At 38.1% G+C, this 7,419-nt stretch overlaps 1 pseudogene; it reads right to left on the reverse strand.

The window, feature by feature from the left end:
- Positions 1-6,701: 6,701 nt before the first annotated feature.
- On the reverse strand, positions 6,702-7,417 carry LOC110595490 (annotated as a pseudogene).
- Between the last annotated feature and the right edge of the window lie 2 nt (positions 7,418-7,419).

The raw sequence follows: 7,419 nt of genomic DNA on the forward strand, positions 1-7,419 counted from the left end.
CCATCTAAGAATAATTCGTAGGAATTCATATCTCTTTACCCCTAAATACTTACTTCCTTGTTTAGTTTCTCCATATAAGGACATTGTCTTATGTAGCCACAGTACAATAATCAAATCAGATGCTTAGAATAGATATAGAGCTATTATCTAATCTATAGGACTTATTCAATTTTCTTTAATTGTCCCATTAATTTGGTTTGCATACGTTTGATACTTCACATTATCTTTTAAAGACGTTGCTTTGCCCTACATGTTGGGAATTCTGTAAGCCAGAAGCTCCTGTTCCCATAAAAATATTAGTTTAAATATTTAAAATAGATTAGTTGTAATAAATTTCTCATGTTGAAGAAATACTCATATTTAAATTTGTATGCCAGACCTGTCAACACACCCTCTAGAAACTAAATATGCATCACATGATGATATGTCAAAAATGTGTTTTGGACTAAAATTGTGAACTTGTCTGAGTGCTTTGCTTTGCAGAGGTGGCTTCCATAATCACGGGAAGTTAACCACAGACTCTTACTCAAGTGCCCTAGAGAAAACCTCCCAGAAGCACTCTTGATGGCAGCCTCAATTTCCTCTTCTGATCAGTGGGTCAATTGAGACTGTCCTACGTCTTTATTATGTGTATTACATGAAATAAACAAAGCATTAAGACAGGGTCTGACTCATTAGGTGCCCAATCACTTACAGACATAATTGATTTATTATTTGAATGAACTAACAGGCAAATACACTTTGTTTTGCATGAAACAGGATAACATTTATGTTTGGTTCGATTTAAAGTAATTAGCACAGTCATTTTCCACAGTTTTTCTAATCAAGCTAAATCCTAGACTTCCTCATGAAAGAAAAAAACAATCACAATTATCTTGGAATTTTTTTAAGTTAAGACTATTGTTCTTAAATTAAGAACACAGTACAGTGGCAGGGGCTATTTTACTTGTGTATTGCAATGGATGCTTACTTAGAATGCAATAAAACAATACACCCATATGCTGTCTAAATGACTGTCAAATTATATTTCTTACTTAATATAGGAAAATTTATTGGAGAAGCTAAAGAAAATTAGAAGGCTCCATTCCCTTCCTCTTTCTTTCTTCCTTTCTCTTTCTTTCTCTTTCTTTCCTTCCTTCCTTCCTTCCTTCCTTCCTTCCTTCCTTCCTTCCTTCCTTCTTTCCTTCCTTCTTTCTTTCTCTCTCACTCTTTTCTTTCTCCCTTCTTCCCTTCCTCCCTCCATCCCTCCCTCTCTCCCTTCCTTCCTTCCTTTCCTCTCTAGTTCTATCTTTCATGGAAGGAACACATCTAGCTTGGAAATGTGACTCTGAGCTGATTAACCAAGAAAATACATAAATACAGTAGATTACACAAATAAAGGTGGCCACACCTGCAGATGCTTGGACTGGGTGAAGGGCTCAGTCTTAGATGAGTCACGCTGGCCCCCTTTTCTACCATTACTGACTGTCCTGCAAGCACAGCTGACACCACTTCGCCTCCAGAAAGGTCAGAGCGCAGCATCACAGGAACAGAGGCAGCATTGTCTCCATGTTCACACGGAAACAGCCTCAAACGTGCCCTGATCTGCAGCTGCAACATGGCCTCTCCCATGGCGGTAGCACCAGTGTCTTTCTAGAAAGCCATCTGCATCGTCCCGTTAGCCACCTTTCTTCCCCGAACCTGCCTTCCATACAATGCCTTATCTTGGTTCTTTAAAATCTGTTCAATCTTCTGGTGAATGTGAGAATTCTCACCTTTCCTATTTGCACAAACTGTCTTTAAATGAGAAGATACTTGGGCTGTGATGGGCACTGTACCTGGTGCCAAAAGCCCCATGAGTACTATGATTAATGAATTATAAGCAAATTCATTGAGCCATAGCATTATTACAGCATCGTTGTTGTAAGCAGCAACTAATTATATGTGAAAATAATAATTCAACCTGAAAAAAAGGCATTTCCTATCTATTAGAAAATACTACAAAGAGATAGTACTTGAAAAAATCTAAATATTATTGGAAAAAAGAAAAGATTATTCACTTTTTGCAAACAAATTTGAATTTTGGCCTAGTAATAGATTTTGTTCTTTGATAAAAGAAGTGCTACTTGATTATAAGCAATTGAGTACACGAACCGTTCTTGAAAAAAATAAAAATCTTTTAACTAAAAGCTCTCAATTTGTGATTCTTTACTGAAAGCCTCCACAAGAAAAAAAAATGTTTTAAAGTCTATATCACAGATTTAGGGAAAAATTTTGGTGATTATTGTTCATTTATTTTCCTTATTAAGCTAATTTAATTATCATTGAGACGCAAACATTAGCTCCAGTACTGGGCTTCTCACATCTGTTAGTAAAGATTTGATTAGGGCTACACAAATGTGCTAGATTAAACTATCTAGTTGGTGAAATTCAAGCCACCTGGATATTTTAGCAACATCAATAAGTATAATTCTCTTTTTCAAAATCAGTAAATCCAAGCTATATTAAAAAGAATTAATTAATGAGTGCCAGATAGGCAAAACAAACATTTGACAATGAATCATATTATCAAAGGTTTTGAGGGAGATCCCTCTCAGCTTATGTTTAGATGTCAAATTATATTACCAAAACTAAACAATCTGTTAAGATGATGTCTTAATGCAATAAGTCTCCAGTGCCATACGGGGTTTTCTTGATTTTCTTCTTTTACTTAAACATTCTTAGTAGAAAAAAAGATATGTTCCATTTGCCAATGATAATCAAGTCAAAAGACATTTGCCCCAAAATGTTACCTTGGATATTTCCAAGAGCTGTTAAGATCATTTAAGTTCTATTTTTTTTTTTAAAAAGAAAAATGATTACTAAATTTGGTTAATGTATTGAGCATATATTTCTTGAGGTATGCTTCATAGCAGGAGCTCAGTAAAGATATGACTATCGAAAGAATTAATATATAAACATTAGATATTTCATAAAATATATAAGGAATTCTAGAATTAGAAGGAACTCAAAAAATCATCTAGTCTAGGGCTGACAAACTTATTCTGTAAGTGGGTAGATAGTAAATAATTTAGGCTTTGCAGGCCCCATGTAACAACTACTCAACTTTGCCATTGTAGCCATAGGCAAGAGTAAACTAATGGGTGTGGTTGTGTTTCAATAAAACTTTATTTATAAAAGCAAGTAGCAAACTGAATTTGGTCCATTAACAGTATTTTGATGATTTCTCATGGAGCCCAGCTTCTACAGAGATCAGACAGCTTAGGCCTCATGCAGGAAGTTAACTTGCCCAAAGTTAAACAGCAAGTTAGACAGCAAGTGGCAGAGCTAGAGTTGAATTCGGCTCTTACAGCTTTCAGGGAAGTGCTGAATTCATTGTAGTGACACGTGGATGGTTGGCGTGTCCAAATGGAAGGTCTGCCTCTGCCTTAAAGCACATCAGAAATGCTTCATGCCTTTGATGTCTATAGAATTGTGATGTATAGATGATTCCTCAAGTCTCCAGAGAATAAGCTGCTTTTCAGAGACCTAAGCAGAATCCACAAAGAATATTTTTTGGGAAAGCAACATGAACATCCTGACAGTTAACCAAGCATAAAAATGCTTGCCTGAAAAGCTACACATGGCTTGCTTCATTAAAGACCATTCCAGTCCTGGAAAACTGCATTTCTATTGAATATTTATAACAAATATGATTGAATAAGGAGAATTTAAAGTGGAAAAAATCTTGTGTGTTGTGATTCCAAATTAAATCTTATTTTCATGGTTGACAGTGTTTTGTATTCCCCAGGTTTGCATGGTATAAAGAATCATCTTATTACAATGCCCCTTTCCAGCACAAAATAATAAGACTTTCTAGATTAACACTTGAGTCACCAACATTTATTTTCCAGCGGAGTTTCCTCCTTTCACATAACTCATTCTTTTCACTTGGAAGGAAGCAGAAGAATTGAGTCCCTAGGAAATCCTAAATGGGGAAGTGGGTCTGAGTCTTTCTCTGTGGATATCTGTGTGGAAAGGCTTTGTAAGCATTGCTCTAAAACTGACAGTCCAGAAAGACATGATTGATGAAAGGGAATTGGATGTTTGAGTCAAAATGGACCGTCATTAACTAACTGAACCAAGTAAATGAAATGGAGTTTCAAGGGGCAGTGGGGCACATTCTTCTTGAAAACATGGGTCCGATGTTCAGGATGTGTTTTTCCGAAGGGGGTAGGGGAGTGGAGGGGGCCATTGCTTAATGGCTCCCAGCTTGCAAAGGTGAAATAACCCACACCCTCTCTCTCTATGTGTATATATACATATTTTTTTCTTTTTTTTTCCTCAGCAGTTCTGTGTTGATGGTGATTTGCACATCTCTCACTGAACAGATGAAGGTGCATCTTCTTATGTGCCATATGAACTTTCTGGCTCTAAAATCACAAAAGAAATTTTCCATACTAATACATGCAAATAAAATTCTGCTACTGTAATTGTTTTCTAGCTTAGAAATTTTAAAACAGTTTAGAAGTAAATTAAGCTGTATTATTTGCTACTTTAGTTAATATAAGCAAACAAGTATATACATGTACAAGATACAATTTATGCATTTATGTAAAATTATATTAATAGATGGTTCTCTTTTTGATAAAAATAACAGTATGTTTTTCATAAATTTTATTTGTTTTATAATGCTTCATGTTAAAACTTAGCTATGGGTAATATAAAGCACAGTTTTAGAATATAATAAAACTTTCATACATTATTGAAATATTGGCGCATTTAAATATTTTTTAAAAATTTAAGATAAAAGCTTGGCCTTCCTCCCACCACCACCCCCCCAAAAAAATTCTACCAGATTGCTTTAGGTCAAGGATAACAAAAGCATGAATGATTCAGATGAACACCTTTTGAACTTTCCTCGGGAAGACTTGAGTGGTAGGATAACTTAAAGTCTTAACCAGAATGCAAGCAGGTGGCAATTTCTTGGCTTGAAACATCTTGAAACAGTTTCCGTGCCTAGCAAGGAGGCTCTTGTGTCAGAGTGTGGCTTCCTTAGGAGGGAGAGAAAGAGAGTATGCAAATGAATGCATATGCATTGGTTCAAGTGCAAGACTAACGACCTTAAAGTTTAGCAGCCCAGAGTCTCATTGCCCTTCTCTCAGAAGCTGACCATAGTACAGAAAGTGAATAAAAACGTATTTTTCATTGTTTTATTCATGTCAAAATTTCTATGTTGGTTTCTGTGGCAGATTATTAGGGAAACAGGACAGTATGTTATGCAAGATTAACAAAGACAATTAGCAAACTATTGAATTAGAGTGGACCTGCTATGGCGGATGTTTAATTGTAAGACAAACAAACAAATGCCATGCATTGTTAATGGGTGAAAACCTTGGCTGAGCAATCTGAGCTATCCCTTTTTCTAAAATGGAACCTTAAGTAAGTGTACAAGACTTTGTGGTTTGTATTTTTGTATTAGCCTTATTCCTTGCTCCATGTTATGTTCTTACTTTTACTTGTCTCTGAATTTATGTTATCTTGAAGTAGTTTATGTACCGTTAGAAGTCACTTTAGGTCCTTTCTAGAGCTAGAGAGAGTTATATTCAGTTTGAATTTTACACAATTATGGAAACTTGAAGATGCTATCATTCACTGATAGGCACAAATTATTATAAGAAAAGTTGAAGTCATTAGCCCAAGTAACGGATTAGAGTTAACAATGGTAGCAAACCTAGATTGTAATTAATGAATTCTCTAATTGCTCTTCCTATGTTAGCTCATTAAGCCTGACTATTGAGTGGGCATCTGTCTCCAACATCTGTCATCTCATTGACTCCCTGGGTTGACTCCATTAAAGCCTGGGAAGAAGGATGTGACTTTCCTCCTTCACTTTTTTTGTGTTTCTCTCCTAAATCTGAACATGCTATAAAAACAAAAACTCTTCTCTAATATGATAGCATGACAATGGGCAGAACCACCAAGAGAGAGCTTTAACTAACCTAAGCCTTATGTGGAAAAGTTGGGGATTATGCTCATTCCAACCTTTGCCGATATTGGTTGTGTGTTGTTGACAGCACGGCAGCTTCCAGTGGTGTGTCATCGTTAGGCTGTGAGCTTTACTGGTGATGAGATGAGAGATGGGCAGATTTCTGCTCAGATGACTGTTTCCAATACGATGGATTCATTTGCTGAGAATGAATAGGCTGTACCATGTGACCCAGCAGAAAGATGCTCAGTAGTCTCTCTGTGTGCAAGGACTGGCAGCACAGAGGGGAAATAAGCTCATCTTCTTCTTGTTTCTAGACCTTAATTGGACTAGTGTTCTAGATAACCCACGCCTGAAAAAGCAGAGTAGCAGAAAGACCTAGAAGAACGCAGAGGTACAGAAAGAAACAAAGGGTGAGTTGCTATCATTTTATCAGCTTGTTAAGTATCAGGACTTTACATGGAGAAGGAATAGTTGCTTAGTCTATCATTTAAAAGGAAGACTAACATGTTAGCTACAAAGAAGTTGGCTAGCAAAAGCCATCCTAGGGTAAATCCAACGTTGGAAATTATGTTGTTTGGTGGTGGCAGCCTAGATTAAAATACTTTATCTACAGATATGGGTTGTGATTTGAATACTTAATTGAAATGAGTTCAGGATAGCTATGATAAAGCTCATTACTATTTTTTTTTTTTGACCTCTGAACTTTTTATTGACTTCCTGCTTCCCTGAAGGACGCCCTGTTCCTGCTGCCTCAACGCCTCAGAACTTTGGTGTCATTGGTCTCAGACACCAATTTGCCGTCCACTATCTTGCGGGTGGTCTTTTGGATGGTCTGGATGGAGCTGCTGCTGTCCAGGCCATCACTGAGACTGAAGTCCTCTCTGTCTTCTAGTGGAGGCTATCTTAGTCTCCAGCTTGACCTTGATGTTCAGTAGGGACTCGTACTCCTGGGCCCGGCGCTGGCCCTCTGTCCGGGTCTGTGCCAGCTCAGACTCCAGGTGCAGCAGGGTGCCATTGGGCTGCTCCATCTGCATGGCGTAGCGGATCTCCACTTCTCTCAGGCTGTTCTCCAAGCTAGCCTTCAGTTTTCTCATGGAGTCCAGGTCAATCTCCAAGGACTGCGCTGTACGTTTCAGCTCCGTGAGCGTCATCTCGGCAGCTCCAGTCTCAGCGGACTGCATGGTGACCACTGTGGTGCTCTCCTTAATCTGCTGGGACCAGTACTTGTCCAGCTCCTCTCGGTTCTTCTGAGCCAGCTCATCATACTGGGCCCGGATGTCCGCCATGATCTTGCTGAGGTCCTGAGATTTGGGGGCATCTACCTCCATGGTCAACCCAGAGCTGGCAATCTGGGCTTGTAGGCCTTTTACTTCCTCCTCATGGTTCTTCTTCATGAAGAGCTGCTCTTCCTTGAGGGCCTCGATCTCTGTCTCCAGCTGCAGACGGGGTGACGTTGGTGTCATCGATGA

The sequence above is a fragment of the Carlito syrichta genome, unplaced genomic scaffold (genome assembly GCF_000164805.1).
Source record: "Carlito syrichta isolate Samal-C Ts95f unplaced genomic scaffold, Tarsius_syrichta-2.0.1 Scaffold302328, whole genome shotgun sequence".
NCBI classification, from domain to species: Eukaryota; Metazoa; Chordata; class Mammalia; order Primates; family Tarsiidae; genus Carlito; species Carlito syrichta.